We start from the raw sequence: 27,276 nt of genomic DNA on the forward strand, positions 1-27,276 counted from the left end.
AAGACCAATGATCCAAATCAATTCGAGTTGGCTAAAGATCTAGGTGCTCTACAAGTTGGCACCAACACTTTTTAAGACTCTCAAACTTTTGGGTGAACTTTTAAAGATACCGACTTTCCAGAATAAAATGACGCTTACAGTCGATGTTTGTTTTTCTTGTCGAGAGCTAAGTAGTGCATCACAGAACAGTTGCCGTTAAAAAGTTAGTAAAGTTCTACTTACCTTGTTCCTTTTCATTTTCGGAATATTTTAGCATAAATAACACGCACCGGGATTCATTTGTTATAATATACATCATTTATTAAACGTACTTGTCTCATTTGTTTTGTAACTGATTCCTATTTGTTTGATTCACTTCATCGTCCACACCGCTTCGATAAAGTTTCCCATGCTGTTGCTATTGATTCAGTTTATGTACAATTTCACTAGAAATGTTTCATTTTCAGTTGTATCAACTTCATCCCCTTTCATCGGAGACAAACCATTTAATCTGATGTCACTACAATATCGACTAGGATTTTCTTCCTTCTCTGCTCCGTCTGTCGATCTTATTCAATGATGACCCTACGAACTTACTAACTGAGAAATGAACCGAAAAGGAAGGAGAACAAATCAACACTCGCTAAGTTTTCGCCCACTCCCACCGGTTCCTACACCGGCGTTTGCCGGTCGATCAGGTGGAAACTTTTCTCCTTTGGCTTCCGGCCGATCAGCAGAAGCAGCAGAAAAAACGTTATCCAGGGCAGATAGATTTGAAAGAAGCGAAAAAACGACAAACAGGACAGGGCCGTCATAACCAGAATGGTCATGAGGCGTTCCTCGCCGGAGGGCAGCAACAGCGAGCTACAGGAGGACGATCCATCTCCAGCGCCGGCTCCACCACTGCCTTGATGGCCACCATGGCCGTGGTTAGCCGGGGAAGACTTGGAGTACGCCGTCAGCTGGGGGTAGTTGAAGTATGTTTCCCCATTCGCTCCGTACTCGACGTACGACGGCGGATTGGTAAAATGCTCCAAGACGAACTCCGTCGGGGGATGAGGCGTCGCTTCCGGTACTCCTGCAGAAGGATGGTTGGAAGGGAAGAACACAAACATCGAAATCATTCAAGGCCATATCGGTGACAAATAGAAGGGCATGCTATTCAGCGACGAAAGAAAAAGACTTACGGTGTGACATTAAAGTGGTCCTCCGTTCCGGCATCGTAGTAGGCGGCTCCGTCGTTGTGGTTGTCGTCGTCGTCGTCGTTGTAGTCGTTGTTGTGGTTGTGGTCGTAGTTGGCCGTTTTATTTCTGTGGAAATAGGGGGGGGTAGAAAAAGAAAACAAAGAGTCGATTTTATTACAACCGATTCGTACAGTGAATTTACAAGCAAGTGCTACAAATGGTGCAGTAAAATGTGTTTGGGAAGATCCGTTAGGTAAGGGATATTGATAAATCTTGCTCGAGAAAAACGTATGTCAGTGTTGGATTAGGGTGACATCGTCGAAACTGCAGAAAATAATAAATTTTTATGACGAACCAGTTTATGACGCAGCATGCAAAGCTGCACCCAGTAGTTCTTATCCAAAATAGAACAAATAAAGCACATTGTTTCCATTGGCGTTATTTGCTTCGTTATTTTTTAAAACAAAAGCTTGATTTTGTTTGACTCCGCGGCCTATTAAATTTGGACGAACTGCGATAAGCGTGCATTTTCCCATTCCCCGAGATCCCTGATAACCCACCAAGCGTGGCCTGCTAGGACCTTTTCTTCGGATTTTGTTATGAGTTTCGTAGCGGGCCGATAGAGAATAAACGCACTCCTGAGATGGGGATGGCTAGAAGCTAAAGCAAATGCGAAAACAGAGGCAAGGAAATGGGGTTCCAAGCTGGCGAAAAGGAGTATAAAATCCCTTATTTACGACGTCGTAACCGGTGTGTATGTGTAACTGAGCATGTGTGTTTGTGTGCGTCGAGAAAAAAAAGCTGAGATCGCTCGGGAAGGTTCCAAAGGCTTCATTTTTATCAATCTTTAATACCCCCGAAACCGTTCCGGCCGAGCGAGGTAAGGGCAACAGCGGCAGGCAGAAATGAAACTCTGTTAGTTGATTTTATGGCGGCTTTTATGAGGAGCAATTTTGATGCTCTGATCCTCCAATATTTAAGTGCTGTTGAATGTCATTCGAAGCGACACGATGGAGAAAAAAAATCTGCAATTTGGCACCAAATTTTCAATTTAGTTTTATGGACTTTCCACTGTCATAAAACTATGAAATAATCAAACCCCTAAAAAGGACATGGAAGGAAGAGGAAAATTCCAACTCACCATAAACCCTAATGGTTTTGTTCGCCTTGCCAAAGGCATTCGATGATATGCACATGTAACTGCCGGCGTCGATGGCGCCGAATCGCTGAATCCGGAGGCTGGTCCGGCTGGAGTACAGGTTGGTATACTGATCCCGGATTTCGATCCGTTCACTGTTGAGCATGATCTCCTGCCGGTGATCGGAATTGATCGTACTGCCACTGCTGCTACTGGCGGAAACCTTGGTCCAATAGTTGACCGATCTGGGAAACGACTCGACGGCGCACTCCAGCTCGATGTCCGAATCCTCGTAGAAACCCAGCAGGGTTTTGCCCGTGGTGATGTTGGGGACGACTGCGGAAAAATAAATAAGGCAAGGAGTTAATTAAAGCATTCGATACATGTAAGAAGAAATCAAACTTACACAGCATAAACTGTGTAATTGTACATATGGTTCATTGATATATGTGTATCGCAGCATGAGTTGAATAAAACAGCAATTTTCTTTACAATAAATAAATTATAAATGTATTAATGTTTATTGAATTAAGCATTAAACTGTGTTAACATGGAAAATATTTATTGGTGGCTACTCAACTGACTATCAAAAAATGAAATCAACCGTTAAATTTGTGAACAATGATTAGTATGAGAAGGGATCTGTCTGTTTGTCTAAGATTTATCGGAGCTATTTGGAAGTCTTCAAAAGTTATGGTCAACGCGTTGGATGTAAAAATGACGTTCCATATTCATCTAGTGATGTCCGATTTTTGTTCGAATATACGATTATTCGATTCACGAACCGAAAAATCAAATATTTTTAATCGGTTATGTAAGCAAACTTTTCCACAGTTATCGACGACTATTCGAGGTACTATACGCTGTATCTGCTGAGAGATAAATCGGAGGTAGCAGATAAAATCATCGAATATGTCGAAGCGATTGGCCCAGGTTGGCCGCAAACCCAAAGTCGTGCGGTCCGATCACGGAGGAGAATTTAGCAGCGAGAAACTGCGTTCGTTTAACCGTCAAGAAGGCATCAAGGCACAGTAAAACGGAGTGACGAAACCGTTATCTCATCGAAATAGGTAGGTGCCTGCTGTTCGATTCTGGATTGCATCAGTGTTACTGGGTGTAAGCATTGAATACGGTGGTGTATTTGCAAAACATATCGCCATCAAGATCCGTTACAGTCACGCCACATTCTCTGCTTGATCGTCAAGCAGTTCAGTTCGGCGTTAGCTCGCTCTCTCGAGTTGTTTGAAAAGTTCGTGGCGATAGTGTTCGCGCTCTCTCTTTCGCGGTTTGTCGTGCGTGTGTGTGTGCCCCGTAATGATCGGTCACGAAGCCCGGCGAAGGTCCAGAACCCCGGTGAAGGAAGCTCCGGTGTGCCTACCTCGAACAGGTTTGCTGTTCTCCCCATGTATGGGAATATCCAGCCAGCTGTGTTGGAAAAATGCAGCAAGAAGAGGAAGAAGAATCGAGGCCAGTCCGATGGCACGATTGGTCGAGACGATGCCTCTGCGACGAACGGAGATTTCGGTGACGCTGCCGATAAAGAAAATGCTGCCGACATGAGCGCGGCAAGAGTGAAGCTACCTCCGCTGGTAGTGAAAAATGCCCATCTCAACGAGCTCATCGCGGATGTGGCGTCGCTGGGTGTCAAAGCCGAATTCAAATTGGGCAGAGTCGGCACCAAGGTGGTGCTCCGTACCAAAGCGGAGTATGACTTGGTCATCGCCCACCTGAGGACTTTCAAGGTGGAATTCTTCACCCACGACATCCCCGGTGAAAAACCGTTCAAGGTCGTCATCACTTCTTCTTCTTATTCGCGTGCTCTCAACTTAGTGTTCTAAATGCACTTCCACAGTTATTAATTGAGAGCTTTCGATGCCAATACCAATGCATGAATTTGTGTATTGTGTGGCAAGCACAATGGTTTCTATGCCCAGGGAAGTCGAGAAAATTTCCAACCTGAAAGATTCCCTCGACCGGACCGGGAATTGAACCCGCCGCCTCTGGCTTGGTAATACCGTGCCTTTACTGACTAGGCTATGAGGCCCCATAAGGTCGTCATCAGGGGCCTACCAAATTTCGACCCGAAGTTTATCGAACATGAAATCAGGGACCGGTTCAAGCTGGCCCCAAGTACCGTGTTTTCCTGGTACACTTCCAGAAGGGAACGGTGACGCTCAACGCACTGAAAGCCATCCGGTCCATCAATTCCATCATCGTTCGCTGGGAGCCATACCGTGGCGGCCATCGTGATGTGACTCAGTGCCAGCGGTGTCTGAACTTCGAACACGGTACCCGCAACTGCAACATTAAGCCACGCTGCGGAAATTGCGCTCAAGACCATGCTACCTCCGAATGTGCTGCGGATGAAGTTGTGGCGTCCAAATGCGCCAACTGGGGTGGTGCTCACCAAGGATCCAACAAGTAGTGCCCAAAACGCGAGGATTTCAAGCGCATCCGAAATCAAGCGTCCACCAACAATCAACCAGCACGAAGGAAGGATAAGGCCCCGGCTTTCAGTACGGAGGACTTTCCACCTCTTCATGGACAAGCGAATCCCAGGGTTCGATCCGCGCCCCCTCAAGAAACGTCTGGATCTTCTGCTGGACAAAGCTGTCCATCCCCCCTGGATTCTGGAGGCAACCAACAACTCAAACAAACAATCCCGATCTGTTCTCAGCAGATGAACTGATGGAGATTTTTTATCAACATGACCGGTGCTCTACGTAAGTGCCGCAATAAGCTCGAACAGATCCAAGTGCTCGGTAAGTTCATCATCCAATATGGTGTCTAAACCACTAACCATCGCTACCTGGAACGCTTGCTCTGTAAGAGCTAAACAGATTGAGCTTGCCGACTTTCTCCGCAAGCATAGCATCGACGTGGGTCTTCTTACCGAAACCCACCTAAAGTCCGGTGACAGCTTCTGGTTGCCTGACCACAACATTATCCGGCTTGATCGCACCCGCTCCAGGGGGGGGGGGGGGGTGGTGTAGCGGTCATCGTCAGAAAGGGAATCAAGTTTTGCACTCTGCCCCACATCCGCACTTCTATCATCGAGGCCATTAGTGTGGAGGTGGAATCACCAACTGGAAACGTCCGGTTTATCGCAGTTTACTGCCCACGTCAGTGTACCACAAGCAACGGCCTAGGCATCCAATTCAAGAACGACCTGACCGCCATCACTCGTACTACGTACACGCTGGACTTCTTCCTGTCAAACATCGGACTATCCAAGCCGGAGGCGCACAACGATCTCAGCTCCGACCACCAACCAGTGGTAATAGAAGTCGGTTTCAACGTGGTTCCTGCTTGAAGCTGCCTGCGTAAAGACTACCACCATGTCAACTGGGTGCAATACGGTCGAATGGTGGACAGCAACATCGTAGATGACATCAACCGGTCGTTGGAAGGACTCCAATAGGCCATATCCGAGGCTGACGAGACATGCGTTCGACAAGTTCCTGTGAGGGGTAAGTTTGTTGCTATTGATTCCCACACCCAATTATTGATTCGATTGAGAAATGTGCGTAGACGCCAGTTTCAGAGGACTGGAGACCTGGGCAAAAAAACGTGAAATGGCCGATCTGAACAGGCAGATTGCTTCCAGAATGGACTCACTCCGAAATGAAAGTTTCGGGCGTGTTGTCCAGAATCTGGACGATCGCTCCACACCATTCTGGAAGGTAGCCAAGGTCCTGAAAACTCAGCCCAAGCCCGTTCCACCTCTCAGAGTCGAAAATGATGACGATCGGCTTTGTAACTTCAACTTACCATTACATCTGGATAAAATCACCCGTAACTACCTTCAGCAAAGGTCGTTTAAGGTATCGTTAAGTAGTTGTCTTTCAGACACGTTTTCCATCCCAGCAGGAGTCCCGCAAGGCAGTCTGCTGGGCCCCTTGCTTTACAGCATTTACACTTCCGACATTCCTCCCCTCGGTGACGGTTGCGTGTTTTTCCTGTTCGCAGATGATACCGCAATAGCCGTCAAAGGAAGAATGCCTCGCGAAATAACGAACAAACTTCAACGATGCCTTAACGCCTTTGCTGATTATGCCACCACGACAAAATCAAAATCAATGCCTCCAAAACACAAGCGATCATGTTCCTCCATCGGAAATCGCCCAAACTGAAACCGGCTCCATCTTGTACTGTAATCATGGATGGCACAAGGGTTGAGTGGTCTCCCGAAGTTACCTATCTCGGGATGTTGTTCGATGAAAAGCTCCTCTACCGTTCGCGTGTAGAGAAAACAGTAGTCAAGTGTTCTGCCTTGGTTAGGTGTCTGTATCCGCTGATTTGCCGCAGATCCCGCCTCTCAAAGGTAAACAAACTGGCTGTCTACAAACAAATCATAGCACCTGCGATCCTCTACGCAGCTCTGGTGTGGGAATCATGTGCACAGACTCACAGGAACAAAATCCAGGTCGCTCAGAATAGAGTGCTGAGGATGGTACTTGATCGTCCTTTTGACCAGAGTTAATGTACACGTGCATCCATCCCGCGTGATAGAGACACGCTTTCTATAAGATCGTAGGTGCCTGGTACATTTCGAGACGTATTATTTCGCGTTTCTTTATTGTTCCTACGTGCCTCATTCGTGTCACATGTGCTGTGTCTCATGAGCTAAGCTTGGCGAGCTCTAGGGAGATCGGCAGCGTACCTACGTTCTGCGTGCATGCTAAAAGTGGCTGGTTGGTGATAAAAAAAAAACAACAGAGAACTCGACAGTGAGCATGCATAAGGGCGAATACGCGATGATCGATTCTCTTCATCGATTTTCTCTTTGCATTGCTACAGCTAAGCGAAACAATTTTCTAGAATTTGTTCAATGCAGATTTGTAACAGGTTGTATTGGCTATCAAAAGCAACAGCAAACGCACCGAGAAACGTTAAATCTAGCAAGTTATTAACAAAAGAGAAAATCGACGAAGAGAATCGATCATCGCGTATAGGCCCTTATGCATGCTCACTATCGAACTGTTGTAGTTCTGTCACATTCTCGTGTTGCTGGTACAACTGATTGATTTCAATCAGTTGGTATTCAGTTTTTGAGGGTTGATAAATTGTGGTTTTATAGAAGTATTTCAAGCGGAGATGATTTACTACTCAGCAGACAACATTGGAATAATAGGACAAAAAATCGAGGCTATTATGTCATAAGGGCAAGATGCATTGTTGCCCTGAAAACAGCCGATTAATCCTACCAGCAAGGTATCAACTTGGAAATTAATTAATAACAAATTTTCTTGACATTCAATTAAAAAGTGGTTTTGAACAAAGTTGTAGCTGAGAGGTAACGTAAGAGGGAGGGGGGGGGGGGGGTCTCTGATGGACAACTTTTCCGTAAATCATTATGGTGCATGGCTAGAATGATGAGGACAAAACATACACTTTTCTTACAGTAATTCCCATATAAACTTCAAAGAGCAGGGCAAAATCAGTTCGCCACCAAATTAGCACAAATTTTAAGATATTGATCAGCCTGATTTGGATCCGATCGATCATGGTGGATCAAATTGATAGGTATTTTGCAGCTGGCAGGAATCCAATAGTTCGGAGGGCCCTTAAAAAAACTTTGTTGTTGAAATTGATTCGTGTGACTTCATCCATCAGTATTTTCAGCCTTTCAAGCTGTAACCGACATCACTAGTTAATTCAAACATGTACTTAAATTTGAGAACTGTTCAAATATATTTAGACAAAAAGCATGGTGTGTTCGTCCCAAGTAGTGGTCATCCTGAAAATATGTTGAGAAATAAGAAAACTGGATTGTACATTTTGGGATGAATCCAATATATTTGTCACACTCAACGGTTAGTAACTAAATCGAAAACCATGTTTTCCAAAATGTTTATTTAGTAGGCTCAATATCTTTGAAAGCTCTGTGGAGCCGAAGGACTAAACAAATATTACAATGGAGATCGAAATCGATTTCCTATATTTTGTTGTGCTTGCAACGCATCGAATCTCGACAGATCCGCGAACCCTTTCTGCCGAGGATTCTGATGTTCGTTTTTGCATGCTTTATCGGCCTCCTGAGGACACGTCCATTATCACCCCCTCTTCATGCAGCACCTCTACCACTTCCTCTGTTGATTTGCTGGTGCTGTGTGACAATGCACCTACAGCCACTACACCAGGGTACGAACTGCTATCCGAGTTGCCAGGAATTTTGTAGTTCTTCAAGAAACTTCGTGGTACTTCAGGGAACTTTTTAAAAGTTCTGGAAACTATCTTGAAGTGCAGATTTTTCTTTAAAGTTTAGCTAATTTTGTAGAAGCTCACCGAACTTCAGTGAACTTCGTAGAGTTTCATCAAACTGCTTCGGTAACTTTTCTTCTCGTATCTGAAAAAAGTTATAAGACAACGACACTTCATACACCTCGCAGCTCGTAATTGACATTATGGGCTGAATGAAGCTATTCATACTTTCGCTAATGTGATTAGTAACACTTATGCTTCGTTTGACTCTGATGTTCCGTTAACTGTTTTCACTAGAACACTGTCCTGATTTTGAATGTTTCTTTGGTATTATTTTTATATTTTGTTTTATGCATTAAGACCAACATATGTCAGATGAATCATGAGCTAAATTTAGTGAAATTATTTGAAGTTCTGAGATCATGGAAAATTTCAGAAAACTTCGTAGAAGTGGGAACTTTAAACAAGTTTAGGTATCTTCGTTGAAGTTTATTGTTTAATGGCAGGGAACCTCTTTATTATTCAGGGACCTTTGATGAAACCTCATGGACTTGAAATAGATCAGAGAATTCCGCACAAATTCAGGAAATTTCGTGCGTCGAACTTTGCGGAAAATCAACGAGAAACGTAGACGTGAAGCAAGCTTTGATAAAGTTTTGTGGACTGCGTAATAATTCGAGGATCTGCGTATAACTTCATAGAAGTACAGGGCATTTTGAAAAAGTTCAGGGAATTTCGTAAAGATAGAAGACTTTAGGGATCTTCGTTTCAGTTTAGAGAACTTCATAGCAGTTTGTCAGAGATCTTAAAAATCTCAATGAACTTCCTGAAGATGAAGATTTTGGACCATCAAGGTACTTTGAAATTTGAGTAAATTTTCTAAAACTTAAGGAAATTTTGTAGATGTTCAGGAAACGTTGCATAAGTAACATGATATTCTTTCAGATATGCTCCCTAGACAGCCAGGAAGTTTTTAAAGATCCGCATTTGCTGATGTTCTTCTGATCTGAATTAGCGAGTTCCTAAAAAAAAGGATGAGAATTTGCTTAAGTTTTTGAATATCATAATTTTTCAAATGGATAGATCAACTTTCAACACGGTATTTTCCAAATTTAAACCATACACTCTGGCAACATGGTGATTTGATTGGTTGATCTGTTGCAGGTTGTAGCAATGGCTGTACCACTTTCTGGTTTGTTGTAGCGAAATGGTCGCGCTTGGTGGTCACTTTGTAGAATTGGTGCCGATACTCAGGCGCTTCCTTCTGACACTGTTGGTATACAAAGGCAAGGTCGCCCATTATCTAACCTAAAAGGTTATTTCTTCTTAGCGATTACGCACATCGACGCGAAAACGGTGCCATCGAAACCCGCAGAGCAATGGTCAGCAGAAGCCACCTAGATCGTACCGTGCCAACCAGAAAGTGATTTGAAGGAACGGAACAGAAGGTCGGTAGACTTGGTGATATCAATAATTGGAATAGTATTGCTGATTGCATCTGAAACTGGACTGCCCCAAAAATGCAAAAAGTGTGATAAAAGTGCACCTTTGCGTAAAATCGTTTTGGTGTCTTCGGAGCACTTATTGCTTGCATTATAAGACATAAGTGCACCCAGACACCAAGACGATTAGACGGAAGCTCGCAGTTTAATCACACTTTTTAATTGTAACGTTTTATGTTTATTTGTAAATAGTTTTTCGTTGAAATCTAATTTAATTAACAATTAAATCCTTTTTATGTCAAGTTTGCTAAGAAATGAAATATTTCAACCGTGTAAATAAAATCAGACCATTACTGTGTCGATTTTACAACTTTGCCATATTTACTGTGTCTAGGCTACAACTTCGCCATAAAAGCTCAACTTATAGTGAGCTGTATTATATTGTACATGCTTTCTGGAGGTGCCATGAAGTCCGTCGCCATTCGGAAGGTTTGGCGCAACTCTCGAATAAAGAGGGAGTTTTTAAAAGATGACCTATCTGAATAGGAAAAGGTCGTTAGGAATTTTCCTGCTCGCAAAATTATTCTGACTCATCCATTTCGCTTTTGAATCGGCTGGATAACAGAAGTGCGCGAATTACTTTACGTTCTCGAGTTATATTAAATCAAATTGATTTTGTGCGATAAGTTTCTCTAAAGGTACAAAATAGTAGTGAGTGAGTTTTTATCAACCAGTGGTTTTTTAAACGTTTTCTTTCTTTTTGTACAGTGGAAAAAAGTCCGTATTAAGTTCCGCGTAGTCTGTTCAGTGCGTTTATTTGTGATATTGTACAAAAAAGGTAATTTTATTGAATTTTGTTAAAATTTAGAATTGTATAAGTAATGTGAGTTTGCGTTGGATTTCCAGCGCTTTGCGCTTTTTTTGTACGGGCTGGATATACGTTCCGTTCGGTTATCGTCAACGCCGGATCGGGGGTTCCATCTGCGGCATCGCCATCATCGTTCGTGGGAGACGAACATTTTCTGTGACTCGTGCGCCCTGCTAAGGCCCGCCTTTTCGAAGGTAGCTAATCGGAGGTGGGTGAAGTTCGCTAATATTCGAAGCGAAATATCTTCCGACGGTCGCCAATCATCCGTCGACGAGGTCCCTTCCACTACAACCCCGTGGACCATCATTTCCGAGAGCTCTGACCGTGTGAGTGCGTCGCCAAAAACGTGCCACGGTCCGGATTAAATCCAACGGGAGAGGGGGTTCATTTCATCGCGGATGGTCATAGCGGAAACAAAGTACGCGAAGCCGTCCGAAGGTAAGTTGGCCTCTTCTCTTTGCGGAGCGAATCTCCCGGGACAGCACGACTTCTCGTCGTAGCTCAGCTCTCGATTGCCAAATCGGATGTCTTCCGTCCAGCCGCCACTCCCTCCGCAACACTAATTCGGCCATACCGCGTACGAGTCACCTTCCGTTGCTGCGCGCCATACTGCAGCATGTGAGCGGCACCATCACGTTTACGCCGCCATCGCTACACCGCCATCATCGAGTCATCGAGCCCTCATCGGTCAGCAGTCATCGATTCATCGTTTCGTCAAGTAAAACCTGCGCAGGTATGTGAGAGCATGTTTAATTCATGGCCATGATTTGCTCTTTCCCGTAAACCCCTCTCAGAAATCCAATGCGAATGAATGCTAGAATATAGTTTAAAGAAAAAGTTGAAGATTCGTTTTTCGAACGTTTTGAATGCTACTCCCTGAATAAAACACACTTACTACGTTACGTTCTGTTTTCTTTCGTTTCCGCTCAGTTGAGTCAGCATTCCTTCGTTCTCTTTCCGTTTCGTTTCGGGGGTGAGTCAGAGTAATACCTTGGGTTATTTATTTGGTCCATGCGCTCCATTCCTGTATTACTGAAGGACTTGGCATTTCCAGAAAGTTAATAGTTTTTTCCATTGCCGTTAGTAACCAACGACCGTTCAAGAGGTCCTCTGAGAGAAAAGTCTCATTTGTCGGGCAAAGCTTTAACACGACCAGTGGTCTCTCTTAATAGAGAGTGGCGCTTAAACCACTGAGTTAAATCAAAACCTCAGCGAAATTTCACGAACGGTTACATAATAAGTGAAATGCGCAATAAATATATCACTACACTGGTCTACACGCTCATCTGAGTTAAAGCCAACGATGCCCGCTCATGTAACTATTTTGCTGCAGATATTTCTAGATAAACATTTCAAAAAATCCTATTTGCATTGAACGATTCTCTTCATCGACTTTCTCTTCCATTAATAACTCAACTTCAAAAGCATTCCCTGCTGTGTTCAACGTTTTAAGCACAAGATATGAACTGCTGCTATCAAACTGTGTGAAATGCATTTGCGTAGGCGTGGTTATCAAAAGAGAAAGTCGATGAAGAGAATCGATCAAAGCAGATAGGACCATTTGAAATGTTCATCGCGCCATCACCCAGTGGGTCACCGCTTCTGTTATAGAATTTATCTGAAAACTCGATCACATGAGGCACATTAAAAAAAATCTGAACATTTTTAAAGTAATGGTAACAAAGTACAAGTGAAAGCCTAAAGGTAATACGCCAAGAAAAAAATGTTCTGCAAAAAATTCTTCCACCCATTGAATTATCATAACATTGCTGCATTCGTAGCATTCCGATATAATCTATTCAAAATACGTAACATCCCATCTAACAATGTATACCAGTTGTGTTGCCGATGAATGGTTAAATTACGTTGAAAATGTGTGAACGTCTTGCAACGGTCAAATCCTCGTACTAAACAATACCGATACACTTTTTTGTAGAATTTTTGTCCATTCTATATTTTGAAAATAACGTGTCAAAAGATGTTAGTCATGCAAGTGCAGTTAAGTGTTGAACCGGAAAAAATAAACAAAGAATATTCTAATTGACTGGCACATTAATGGCTTTTGCTATAAGAGGATTTCAAGAATTTAAGCACTGCAAATAAATGCTACCTTTCCTCTAAAATAGGAATGGTTTGTGCAAACGCAAATGAAATGTCGGTCAAAGCAACCAAGTTTCAACAGCCTGTATTTCGCTTACCTACACCTTCCAGAACTTCGAGCTCTGCAGTTCTAGCATTAATCGTAGCACATGAGATGAGGCACATGCGATCAGCACGAGACTCGCGCACGCCAGGATTTTTGGGTGTCGCATTTGTTTCTCACTCGTATCTTATTCTCGCGTGTCTCTTTCTCGCTCGTCACATGTTGTTTTCGTTGCGACGGGAGACGGTTTGTTGAGAGTCTCGGCAGTACATTTTTACACACACGAGGAAAATGTAACTCTGCTTTTGACACAAGAATTTCAGACCTCCACCAAGAGGCGAACATTCCAAAATTAGATTTTAAAATTGATGACATTAAGACTAGGTTTATGCAGAAATGCAATACATCAGAACATGCTTTGATAAGCAATTTGTATATAGTAGATTAGGTGTACATAGGTATATAGTAGTTCTTGAAGAAGTGATTGTAAACTTTAGAAAATTGATACAGTACTTTCCGAGGTTTTGTGAAGTTATTCAGTTCTTTACGGAATTATTTAGTTTGTACGGAAGCGATTACGAACTTTCTTGAAAGATTAAGTTTTTTTCCAAGTGGCGCCGGTGGTGTAGTGGTAAGCGTGATTATCTCTCGCCCAAGCAGGCCTGGGTTCAATCCCAGTCGGCGCCGTCGGGATGTTCTGAGGCATAATATCTCTGATCACGCCTTTGGTCCCCGATTCATGAGTTGATGGGTCGATAGGTAGGGTCCAGGTGTGGGAGCTGCCTTCCTGGCGTCGAAAGCATTGGTGCTCAGCACGGAAAACAAGATCGACGGAAAACAAATCAAGGAAAAAAAAAGAAAGCTTTTTTCCAAAGGGATTCAGAAATGTTCAGAAAAGCTTGGAATATCTTCAAAAAATATTTAATCACTTCAGAAAAATTGGAATCACTTTGGGAAGCACAGAATAATTTTAAAAAAGTTTAAAATTTCTTCTGAAAGAACTGAAACACTTTAAAAAATCTCGGAATCAGTCTGAAAAGTTCTGAATTACTGCAGAAAAACTTTAGAAAGTACTGAATCACTTTAGATAGTACAGACATAATTGAGCATGAGAATGATTAAACGCTCGCGGTTGCTACTCCGTTGTTACCAGATCACCTGACAGAGAAGCAACAAACGATGCGTTGGACTAGCATGCATCTGCAATGTTTGAAAACTTGTGATCTCATACTTTACTATAGGCAATAACAGCGCCGGCCGCTTCCAAATGAAGGTCAATTAGACCGTCAAAAACCGAGAGATCCTTCTCACGTCCACAACATTTTCAATAGCTTATCAACAGGATTCACTCAAGGGAGTATTGATTCTTATCGCTAAGCCACTCAATTGTGACAAATCGAAAACTTCTCGATTTTGGCAAAATAGATGAAGTACAGTCAACTCTCCACAACTCGATGTTCACTAGCTCGATATCGAGTAATATAACTATAATAAAAATAAGTGTCATGGCTACTGCGATAGCAAATTTGTATGGGATTGTTATTCTATAACTCAATAATTCTATAAATCGAGTTGTAGAAAGTGCACTGTAGCTACGTTTCCAAAAACGAGATTTGTCTATACTGACATTACATTACATAAGAAAAGCTTGGAATCATTTTGAAAAAGATCAGAATCACTTTAGAAAGTACTGAATAAGTTGAGAAAAGCTAAGGATCACTTTGGAAAGTACTGGGCCATTTCAGAAAAATCCGTGTATTCAGCTTGTATTTTGTACATGTATAAATTCACCACAGATTGTTTGGTTCAGGTTTTGTTTTAGGAGTAGTGGCAGGTCAAAATTAGTGTTAAGTAATACAAGGTCGAAGACGGTCCTGCGTGACCAATTTAGTGTTAAGAAGAAATGCAAATAAATGTAATTTGGTAGAGTCCTGTTAGTAAAGAGTTGTGTTAAATGTAAAAAGAGTGTTTTCTTTGCTGTGACCATTACGGATGAATCACCATCACCTCATCGAACATCCCAACCCATCCACCGAGCTACCCGAGCATAACATATTTAATAGCTCCATAAAAGCTTGAGTTCAGTAGGAAAAATGTTGAATCACTCAAAGATAGACTTACTTCCGAAAGTGTTATTTTTTTTATGGATTTAACACTTTCGGCAGCAATGTCATGAGATCTTGGGAACGTTTAAAACCAGAACCTGATATAAACGTAAATAGCTGGCACTGAAACAGTAAACGTTTTGCCTAATAAGGTTTCCAAAGGTAACATCAATTGTAACAGCACAAACATCTCTGGTTCTTATTTGACAGATTTGCGTAGCGACGATTGCGTTATTGACACGCATACATGGTCGAGGAGTTTGGCATTCTACTTTGGCTAAAAGTAGCAAAGGTTGGGTTCACTAGTTTTCCTAAATAAAAGTTTCCTTTACGAGAGTAAGGTTTCTTGAGAGCCACATGGGATGTGCCATTTAACATTATTCCACATATATTTTTATGGTTGCTGTTCTTTTATGCTGGCGATTGATTTATGCTACCTTAACAGTAGTCATAATTCATTACTTCTCAAGATATCACAAATCCACCACCTCCAGCATAAATTTAACAGCATCGTAGAATCCAAATTGGTAATGATTTGTAAAACGCCAGAAGTATTCTGAGTAAAACGCATAAAGCGAATCCATATTTATGTATCTTTATTTTTTGGTTTTATGATTTTAACTATCATCTTATACATACATAATCTTCACCTTATTTAGCCTAGTACTTGTGATTTAAGAAAGGGGCCTCGGAGAAACAAAATTTCGTTGCGCCATTGCTTCGGTTTGCGCAGTAAGGGCTTCATACTGCGGAGGTTTTGATTTGATAACATACTGGTAGTTTTGGGAACTTTGTTTTGCCCACGGATGTTTAGGAAAATTTTAGAAATCGTTCAAAGTATTTCCTGAAATTTAGGAGAAAGTCAAGTATGATATGATATAAATAAGAAAACACAAACTATGGTGCTTGGAAAATGTTGACGGAACTTTTGGAAACTAATCATAAATTCAAGAAGAAATTATAAAGGGACTTTGTAGGTATTCAAAGAACATTAAAGAGATTTTCCGCCCCTCGGGTTTTTGTTGTATAGCAAATGCCACAGACGGCCATGTAGAGTACAGTATGGCTCGATAAAGTGCAAATGTTTTGCAACGCACCATATAAACTAGATAATACACTATTTGAAACAACGTCATCAACTTCGGGAGCGGATGCATCGTTATTTTAGGCAGATGTATATTTTAAGGGCGCAGGTCAATATTGGGTGCGACTACTTAGCTCAAATTTTAAGAACACAGCACTGATCAAGACTGCTTATTTGTATGCCGAGCTAGATGAAAAAATATACATGCGGCCACCCCTGAATTCAAAACGGACGGCGACAAACAAAAACCATTAAATTTGATTACAATTTGAGATCACATGATCAGTTAAAACAGAATTAACCACTTCATTCAAGCAGATAAAATGACGTTTAATACCACTCGAATGAAACATTATTTTGAGATTTTTTCTTCTAGAACCTCGATAAAAGTAGCCAACATTTGTGCATTTCATAAAAAAAAAGAAATTAGTTGGTCCAGTTTTGTGAAATCGCTGGTAGAAAGTCACGCCAAAACTGCTTGATAAAGTGGTCAATTGAGTGTTATAAATTATAAAATTGCAGCGGTAAAAAAGATAAAGAAGAAGGCAGATAGACAGAAATTCAACCTCATGGAACATAAAATTGATAATAAATCAAATAGTAGCTAGACCGATAGCAACATAAATGTCTGGCACCCCATCAGTTCATACTCACAGTTCACGTTGAGATAGACTCGCTTGCTGACGGCCGGCGGGACCTCGTTCGATGCGATGCACAGGTAGGCGCCCATCTGTCTCCTATCTACGTTTGATAAATTTAGAAAATTACCAATATGGGTATCAACTGGTAGTTGGTAGTTCAGACGGCAGCAGCAGATCGAAAGAAACGGAAAGGGGAGAGAAAAAGAGGGAAAGAGTCAAGTGAAGCTCTAGTTAATAAAATTCAACAAGATGAATTGTTCCGCGTCGGATGCCAGGAAATTGCCCCATAAATTTCCAAAGTGAAACATGGGCGATGAGAATCTCTCATGAGCGCTGTCGGTTGCGAGAGAACGTTACATACGAACATAATAAACTGTGACAAAATATGAGTATGAGCCCGGCTTTGTTTATATTTGCCACCCACGAGGGGGTTGGATGGGAATTTACCACCTAACTCCTGCGAGTAATAAAGGACGCAACGTTATTATACCAGCGTATTTGGCGGCCGCGTGACTCGATATATCAACAGTCATGAATTTTTGCTGATCGTCGTCCTCGTTGCCGTCGCCGCGGCCACTTGTTGGCTTTCGTGGGCAATTATGCGGCAGTGTTCGCATGGCTGTTTTTATGGGGAATTAATTTTGATGGCGTTGGATTAGTGGGTTCTCAAAGCGTCATTACGAGAGGGATAAAGAATTATATCTATTCAAATTGGTCGCTTTAGGTGATTCCCTTGATTGCGGAGACTAATTCCGATTGAAGTTTGTTGAACCACACATACGAACATCATGCGTGCATGTACATCAAAGAAGGCTAGTTTTCATGGAATATCAAATCCCACAAACAAAGCGGTCCAAAGTGAGCCGGTTATACTTTCAAAGCAGTAGGCCTGGATAATTAAATCGCATTCAATCTGCAACCGCCTCCCGTAGCACTTAATCCTATTGTAATACCCCGGCGGTTACCGCAACCCAATACGGGCTCTTCCTTTAGTCCGGCCTATAATCACCTTAGCAGTGAAAATGAACGATTATTTACTACGCCTCAAGATACTTTCCCGAATCCAGTTAAGAAGGCTCAACGTGGGATAGGATAGGCCAAAAGTCACACGCAGAGGGCAACACAAACCAGATCCAGCCTCCTCGTCCTGGCCCGGATTACATGATGAACGAGCATTCATTAATCAATCGCTTCTGTCTGCCGTGCCAGCAACGATTACACTGAACCGATGAATGCTAGTAGGTCCTATATAGGAAATAAACCGAGGGTAAACGATGAGAGAAAGTCAATGTTTTTGCTGATGGTGTTGTTGCTGCTCAAACAACATCAACAACAAACACAATGAAAATGAATCACCCTCAAGTGTCCAATCCAATTCCGGAGAAAATCATCCAAACAGAAGCAGCAGGCTTTTGTTTATTCATGCTCAATCAACTCAAGCCAAGCGCGAGCACTCGTCAATGGGCGTGCGGTTGAATCGAGCGTGTAATCATTCGATTCAAGTAGGCTTGGTGGGAAGAGCCTGTGATGAAAGGAGTGAGGCGGAAATGGAACGGAAGACGAATTCAATCAATCGATTGCTCGATTGATATGTAGTTCATTGAGAGGACTCAGTGGAGGACAGGCGAAATGCTCTTGGGTCTGTCTTTCCGAATTGAAATTTGACTGTAGAATTGCATGTTGCAAATTAACTAAATATCCATTTTCATAAAACATCTTCTGAATTGTTGTTATACCGAAATGAATAATCAATAATAGGTCAACTTAAATCCTTAAAAAGGACTCGATTATAGTAATTATATAGGTTATTTGATCTTTTCATGATTAATTTCCGTTCTACAATCTTTGAACAACAATCTGCCAACCGTGCCTCATCAACTCATCGCAATTGATTTCATAATACGAAAAGAGTATTAATTTACTAAAGAGCCACAAACGAGCCTCGACGGGTCATTAATTTCGCTAAATTAATTTCTGATCCCGTCCAAGCGAACCATTTTCCGGTTCGCAATATTTCCTGGCATCCAGCCACAACCGCAGCGCCTTGCCTGGGTTCCTGTTTCGCTAATCCAACCACCATCCAACCTACCTCTCCGCAGCTCAGAACCACTCCGCTGGAGATAGAGCGGACCGCCGTCGTCCCGCCGCCAGGTTACCTTCGGTGTCGGATGACCGGTGGCCTTGCAGAAAAAGGTCACATTACCTCCCTCGCGAACCGTCGTGTCCGACGAGGACTGCTCGTCCGAAATGTCCGGTGGCACTGTCAAATACAATAGAGAAAAAAAATATTAGCACTGATCTTCAATCAAAGCAACCCCGTTGACGACACTTACGTTGCACGTCGACGCAGCCTACTTGCTTCTGCAGTGGCGTTGCGTTGATTTGGCACATGTAGCAGCCACGATCCGATTCCCGCACGTTTCGGATCTTGAGCCGCCACACGTTCGACTCCTCCTGGGTCACGCTGTAGCGTGAATTGTGCGTCACAACCCGGCCCTGCAGGGCCAGCACGGTCTGATCGGAAGCGCGCATCCATCCAACCTGTGGGATTATGGTTAAAATTTAGCATCTTTAATATACAGTAAGCGTAATGCATTCGAGCAGTTGCGCGGCCCGGATTTCGATCTGGAGGGGGGGTGGGGTTCGTTTGGGTCTTCGTGTACCCGGTGTTCTAAATCAAAACAGAACTGCAGCTTGAAAACCGACTACCGGTGTGCTAGAATTTTGGTTTTGGTTCACGTGATCTGAACCGTGTGCATGATTCAATTCTATGAAACCAAACCCGAGTATACCGTTCTTGGTTCAGACCATTGGCAAGAATTAAATAACAGTGCTCCCAAAAAGGCGTATGTGTGTCAAGCGACTGCTGTTCATAAACAATTGTCACATATTTTGATTGACAATATGGGTAGCGAAGGAACGAAATCTGGATGACGTATAGAGACCGGAAATCGCTGTCAGACGCCATCCTGAAATCCAAGATGGCAGATTCTGGTAGCAGAAAACTGGGAAATACTGTCAAATACCCTTCATTACGGGTATTTTCGGAATCAGGATGACGAATAACGATCGGAAATCGTTTTCTGCCGCCATGTTGAAATCCAAGATGGCTGCTTCTGGTTGAAAACTGGAAAATACTGTCAAATATCCTTCATTACGGGTATTTTTTTGTCTAACGATTGACAGTTATCGATGTCTAACGCCATCTTGAAATCCAAGATGGCGGCTTTCGGTTGCAGAAAACTGGTAAAAGCTGTCGAATACCCTTTAATATGGTTTTTTTTTTCGGAATCGCAATGACGTACAGAGACCGAAAATCGATGTCTGACGCCATCCTGAAATCCAAGATGGAGGCTTCTGGTTGTATAAAAACTGAGAAATACTGTCAAATACCCTTCGTTACGGGTATTTTCGGTATCAGCATGACGTATAAAGATTGGAAATCGTTGTTTGCCGCCATGTTGAAAATGCTTCTGGTTGCAGTAAACTGTGAAATACTGACAAATACCCTTCAATATGGGTATTTTCGGAATCGGGATGACGAATAGAGACCGGATATCGATGTCCCACGCAATTTTGAAACCCAAAATGGTGGCTTTTGATTGCAGAAAAACTTGGAAATACTTTCAAAGAGTTTTTTTTTATTTCATACGTGAAGTTTGCGATTTTCATAGTTGGTTGGAAATGCTATCCAATATCAACATGAAGCTTTAGCGTGATAGTTTATTAGCTATAGAAAGTGCTGAAGAGGGTAGGTTGATAGTGCTGATAGAGTACGGCAGTATGAAAATTGGAATAGAAGCTAAAAATGAGCGAAGGGCCAATAATGCGACAGTAACTTGGGGCTTTTGGTAGTGATGAACCGTCGCTAGAACTATTCCACAGTCGCAGACAGTATATGAGCAAGTCAAACGCGCACTCTTTTGCCTGTAGATTTGAAGAAACACTTCAAGTATCCTCATTTATGTATGAGTTAGGTAGAGGACTGTGCGTTTGACTAGTACTGTCGCATTAATGGCCCTTTGCTCATTTTCAACTTCTATTCAAATTTTCATACTGCCATACTCTAGCGGAGCTATCCACTATCCTGGTATAGTGGTAAGCATGATTGCCGCTCATCCCAGCAGGCCTGGGTTCAATCTCAGTCAGCGCAGCCGGGATGTTCTGAGGCATAACATCTCTGATCACGGGAAGTAAAGCCGTTGGTCCCCGGTTCATGAGATAGGTAGGGTCCAGGTGTGAAAATTTGCTTTTCTAACTTATCTTCTTTACGCTCGCATAATCCTACTAGCTGGATATATTTTGCAGGTGCTACGGGGAATTTCCAATGAATATATATTAAATGTTTCACTTCAATATTTTACTCGATTTTTAGCGACTTACTTATTTAATTTAATTTAATTAAATCTTCAACATAATGTTGTACAGATATTTTCTAGGCTAGATTTTGAATTCTATGTCTGTAAGTAGACTTACTAATGTTAAAATCATATACATCAAACGTTTCATTAAACACACGACAGCACAAAGTGCACGGTTCGTTGAATCCATAGTTGGTCCGATGGGTAGGTTACCACAGAAGCGTGTAACTACGTAGAACTCTTTGAGGAGCATTGATGTAGATTTGGCTCACAAGAGAGTTGCAATCCACGTCACCGTTAAGCAATCCAAACACGAAGAGTCGCTGAAGTAGTTTCCTCCTTGCTGCCAACGTGTCCAGGTCAATCAGCCTGCACCGTTCTTCGTAAGGCGTGTTTTGTTTCAAGAAACCTAATGTGGCGAATGCTTTAGCAGTTATCATGGATATGTGCTCATTGAATCTGACTTTAGAGTCGACGATAACACCCAAATCCTTAACTGAAGAAACGAAGAGCAAACTACTGAGTCCTATCCTATAGTCATGTCGTAAGGGCTCGCGTGAACGGCTAAAAGATATTGCGCAGCATTTTGTGACATTAACCTGCATACCGTTCAATTTACACCAGCGCAAAAGGGAATCAATATCCTTCTGGAGTGCGCAACAGTCAAGTCTTGACTTAATTGTACGAAAGATCTTTAAGTCATCGGCGAACATAAGTTTCGAAGAACACAGTCGACTACACAGATCGTTCACGAACAGGATGAAAATTAAAGGCCCAAATGGCTACCTTGGGGAACACCAGATGGTATAGACTGAGCGGTCAGTTAAGTAAGACTGTAGCCCAATAAGGTAATCCCATACACATCATTTTGTCCACTGCAAGCACATGTGGAACCCTATCGAACGCCTTACTGAAGTCCACGTAGATCGCATCAACTTGTCGTCGTTTTTCAATGAAGTTGATCAGCGAGTTGACAAACACCATTAAGTTGGTTGTTGTAGAGCGTTTCCTCACGAAGCCATGCTGATGTTCGGTAATTATTGGCCTAACCGCTTGACATACGACCTCATATACGATCTTCTCCAGAGCTTTTGGGAGGCAGCTTAGAATGGAAATTCCGCGATAATTTTAAACGTTGTGGATGTTTCCAGCTTTGTGAATAGGTGTGATGAACGCAACCTTCCACATTGTGGGGAAAACACCACTAACTAGCGAACGATTGAAGATAATCGACACAGGTGAAGCGAGAGATGCAGAAAATTTCTTAATGAACGATGGCGGCAAACAGTCTGGACCAGGGCCTTAAGAAGGATCTACAGAAGAAAGAACTTTCATCACCTCTTCAACAGATACATCCAACTGCGGCAAATGCAAGTTGTAATGAGCTATGCTGCTCACCCAGTCACGACGATCATCCGGAGAATGAGCGGGAGGGGTTGTCGAAAAAACATCCTTGAAGAATTTTGCGAAGAGCTCAGAAGCTTCTTCCGCGGAGTCAGCACGAGCTTCTTTATAGGACACATCGAGTGGTATACCGCCATTCCGCCTAAGTTTCTTCACGTAGGTCCAAAAAGACGATGGATCCCGCTTTGCCTCCGACTCAATGCGCAATACATATTCATGGAAAACTGTGTTCAACCGGCTGGTGTAGTGCTGCTCCATGCCTGTTTTCCTCAGTCCGTTGTTTAAAAAGACGTTTCCTTGCTTTCCGTAACCTGTTTCGGAGGTTCCTAAGTTCCGTGGTCCACCATGGTTGATTGTAGTGAACACAGAGGCAATGTCGTCGAATAGGAGTATATTCGTGGATCAGTCAAAAGCGTCGTCCAGTCTATCGAGCCTATCCGGGCGTTGATAAGGGGTTCATTGCAGAAGTTGAAATCGTAATAACAGCGGTCAATCAACGAAACGGTAAGTATTTTCAGGGAAGAATCAGGATCATTTGCTGATTTTCATCAGGATTCACCGCCGCTGTAGTTAAGTAAACATGGTAAGTAAATTACCGTTGCTGCAGGCAATCATCATCAGTTACAATTTAAGAACGATTCAGATCCTCCTGCTTTCAAATATACGCGCTTTATCACCAAGAAACTGGCTTAAACTACGACCGAAATGTGAAACTAGGATCTGTTTGCTATTCTTAGCTGGGAGACTTCAATCTACGCGACGTCTGCTTCGTCCCGTTTGTCGATTTGTAGGGCATCATGTAATTTGCTAGATGCCTATTTCACTGCAAGACTCGGACAGATGAATGGAATTCCAAACCATGAACAACCGCATGCTCGATCTCTGTTTCGTAAGTGAGGAGATGTGCACTGATTGTTCCATCATATCAGCCCCCTCCGCGCTTATTAAAATCTGTAGGCATCATCCTCCTCTGCTGGTGAGTATAAAGCTCAACGTTCATCGTAATTTTAAAGACACTGTAGAGAGCGTCCTCTATTGCTTTGGTGAAGCCAACTTCAGCGAAATGAATGATTTTCTCTCAAATGTCGACTGGGAAGAGGCACTGCGTGACTGTGATTCTAACCTCGCCGCATCGACGACATCTAACATTCTTTTGCATGCAATCGATCAATTCATACCTAAGCAAATCAGTCGCGAACCTGTTGGACCTGCCTGGTCGAATTCACAGTTTAAGCGATTGAAAAAATTGAAAAGGGTTGCTCTTCGTAAGCACAGCAAATACCGAACCGATTCCACGAAAGCATGTTATTCTAAAGCAAAAACGGATTACAAGCAACTCAACAGCCAACTGTATCATGCACACCAAGACCAGTGTTGCGGATATTGATAATCACACGATCATCTAAATAGAATTCATTTCATTTCAAATTAAACACAGTTGAACATTTTAATTAGCTTGTAAATCCGTTGAGCCCACTGTGTTCTATTACAACAAAACTGTTATATGTACTTACCTTACCTTTGTATTTACCTTACCTTGGTACACGAACGCTGAAATGAAACACGGAACACGCACACGAATACTTACCTAACACGACAGATACGAAGAGAGAATAAATGAAAATCAGAATTGAAAAGTACATCAAGCTAACCACACGCATTTTTTCATCGACTGCCCGAAAAGTGTCTATTACACCCAAACCGCCGTTTTGTTTCTTGTTCCGTTCACCGGTATAGTTGTTGGCCGCCAAACTCGGCAAGATCCACCACATAGTTTGGTGCCGAAACCCGGGATTTTGCTATGAGGAGATTGCTTGTTCGCGAGACTGTCGGCCCTTGCGATACTACGTAGATACATGCTCCATATCCTTTCGAAGAAGCGTCGACAAAGCAGTGCAGCTCGTACCTTACTACATCATCTTTGAATACCCATCTTCGTATACCACCGAAGATTTCGGATGACATAGACCGATTCTCGAAAGGACAGCCACCAAGATTGAAGAGTCTCCGGAAGTCCATCGTCCCAATTCAGTTGCTCCTGCCATAGCCGCTGAACGAACATCTTCGCACTGGCGACTACTGGACCGATGAGATCCAAAGGGTCGAAAAGCTGCGACATCTCCGACAGGACAATGCGTTTGGTAACTCGTTATATATAATTGTGGAAGATCAGGAACTTTGAACGCAAAATCGTCGTTTTCCGGGGACCATAAGAGACCAAGTATTTTTGATGGATGATGTGCGATCAAGCTCTAGAGGCGGTTTATCCTCCTTGAGTTCGTCTGGAAAGTGTTCCAGGATACAATGTTGGTTCGTGCTCCACTTGTGCAGATTGAAACCACCTCTCTTTAGGAAGTCGGTCAGTTGGGTGCTTGTGTCGACTAGTGTTTCGATGCTGTCAGCTCCGGCATAAAAGTCCTTCTTGACAATGGAGGCAGCCAGTGGAAAGGCATGCCCTTCATCGTCAGCTTACTGATTTAGGACCCGGGTTGCCAGATATGGAGCACAAGATGTGCCGTAGGTGACGGTGGTCAAACAGTAGGTTTTCAGTGGTTCTGACTCCTTTCTGCGCCAAGCAACTTGCTGTAGTAGTCGATCGTCCGGATGAACATTTTCTCCACGTCTGATTTCATGAAAAATCGGTGGAAACGAGAGTTGATGACGATGCACAACATTGAAGGCTGAACTGTTGGTCCTGTTAACAGAAGGCCGTTGCTGCTTTTGGCCGAGCCATCGAACACGACTCTTATCTTGGTTGTAGACGAATCACCTCCTCCATATGCCCGAGCTGTTGGTACTCGTTCATGAACTGAACGTAGCTTGTACGAAGAGCATCATCGGTCCGAAAGCGTTTCTCCAAAGCGGTGAACTGTCGAGCGGCCATTGGCCATGTCTCTCCGATGAGAGGTAGCATCTCTTGGCGCACTGGTAGACGGACCACATAGCGTCCCTCAGCGTTGCGGGTGTGGGTTTCGGCAAAGTGAGCGTCACATCGTTGTTCTTCGGCCGTGAAAGTTTTGCCGTGGTCAAAGTCTTCCACTTCGCAGAATCTCCTCACTTGGGCGTCTAGACTGTCAAGAGTAGACACCAGACACGTAATTTGAGCGGGTGTGCTCGTATGAACTTTGCCAGAAAATATGTATCCAAGGCTGGTTTTCTGTAGAACCGGGAGGTAGTCATTGAACGAAATTTGCTCCGCTTGCAGTAGGATCGAGAACAGCTCGGCTCCAACAATGAGGTCGATGCCGTGACTCACGTTGAATTGAGGATCTGCCAACGGTAGATGCTTAGGGATCTTCCAGGTGCTAATATCAACCGTTTTAGTTGGTAGACAAACGGTCAACTTGGGTAGCACCAAGCATACTAAATTATGATCATGTGATCCGAAACGAGAGCCGTTGGCATAACGCTTCGGACACGAAACTTGATTGTGACCCACTGTCCAAGAGTGCACGAGCGAGTTGGTATTGTCAACGGTTGTCCCGGATCTTGACAAGTGCTGTGAACAACATCACTGTGGAATCACTTACAACATTAGATGAGGTTGTTGGACAGGCATCGGACGGTGCGAGAAAGGACGCAGAAACCGGCGGCAGCAACAACGAGACCGAACGATCGACCGAAGCGACTGCGGTGTCGCATAATTGCGGCACGATAGGAGACAAAGTGCATTTGCTGCTGGAGCATTTGGCTGTTGGTGGGTTGGGTGTGTGGTGGAGCTTCTGTTGCAATTAATGTGGAACTAGGTGAGAGGCTTTCAAGCAAAGATTGATCCGTCTGACCAGGTCGAAGCGTTGCTGGACAGTCTGGGCCCAGAAAGACTCACACTGGAATAAAAAGTGTGCTTGTTTACAAGTTACGCATCTCAGAACCTGCTCTGATGCTGAGTGGTTGGTTTCTGAGCGAGATTTTGAAGGCTTGGCCTCCACGAAGGAAATAGCGTTTTGGGAGAGCTTGAGTGACTGCAGAGTACGAGAATGCTCGTGTGTAAACTGCATTAATTCTTCGTACGAAGGGCGTATTGTTTTGTTCCGCTGGTTTTCCTATAGTTTCTGTGAGTCCATACGGCTAAACAAGAGTTCCACCAACACAGAATCCCAATGTTCCAAAATTTGCACATGCTTCTCAAATTCATCAGCATGATCAAACAACTCACTTGCTGACTCCTTCCGTAAAGGTGTAATCGAGAACAGGGCAGAAATATCCTGCTTGATGAGCAGATTTTTATCTTCGAAGCGATCACATATCATTTTCCAAACGATGGCGTAGCTGGTCGCAGCCATTGGAAGAGAGAAAATAATGTGCGCAACATCTCCTTTGAGATGTTGCAAATCGTCTCCCATCAAACTCGGGAAGTCTTAATTCCGGAAGACGCACCAAATTATGTGGTGGATCTTGCTGAGTTTGGCGGCCAACAACTATACCGGCGAACGGAACAGGAGACAAAACGGCGGTTTGGGTGTAATAGACACTTTTCGGGCAGTCGATGAAAAAATGCGTGTGGTTAGCTTGATGACTTTTCAATTCTGATTTTCATTTATTCTCTCTCCGTATCTGTCGTGTTAGGTAAGTATTCGTGTGCGTGTTTCGTGTTTCATTTCAGCGTTCGTGTACCAAGGTAAGGTAAATACAAAGGTAAGGTAAGTATAACAGTTTTGTTGTAATAGAGCACAGTAGGCTCAACGGATTTACAAGCTAATTCAAATGTTCAACTGTGTTTAAT

General features: G+C 43.1%; 1 pseudogene; it reads right to left on the reverse strand.

Annotated features, from left to right (window-relative positions):
* Window positions 1-274: 274 nt before the first annotated feature.
* The window catches only part of LOC135708942 (lachesin-like), a 182,730-nt pseudogene continuing 155,728 nt past the window's right edge, over window positions 275-27,276 (reverse strand).

This window comes from Ochlerotatus camptorhynchus, unplaced genomic scaffold (assembly GCF_037179485.1).
Source record: "Ochlerotatus camptorhynchus isolate MF236.1 unplaced genomic scaffold, CSIRO-AGI_Acam_v1.1 ptg000343l, whole genome shotgun sequence".
Classification (NCBI taxonomy): Eukaryota; Metazoa; Arthropoda; class Insecta; order Diptera; family Culicidae; genus Ochlerotatus; species Ochlerotatus camptorhynchus.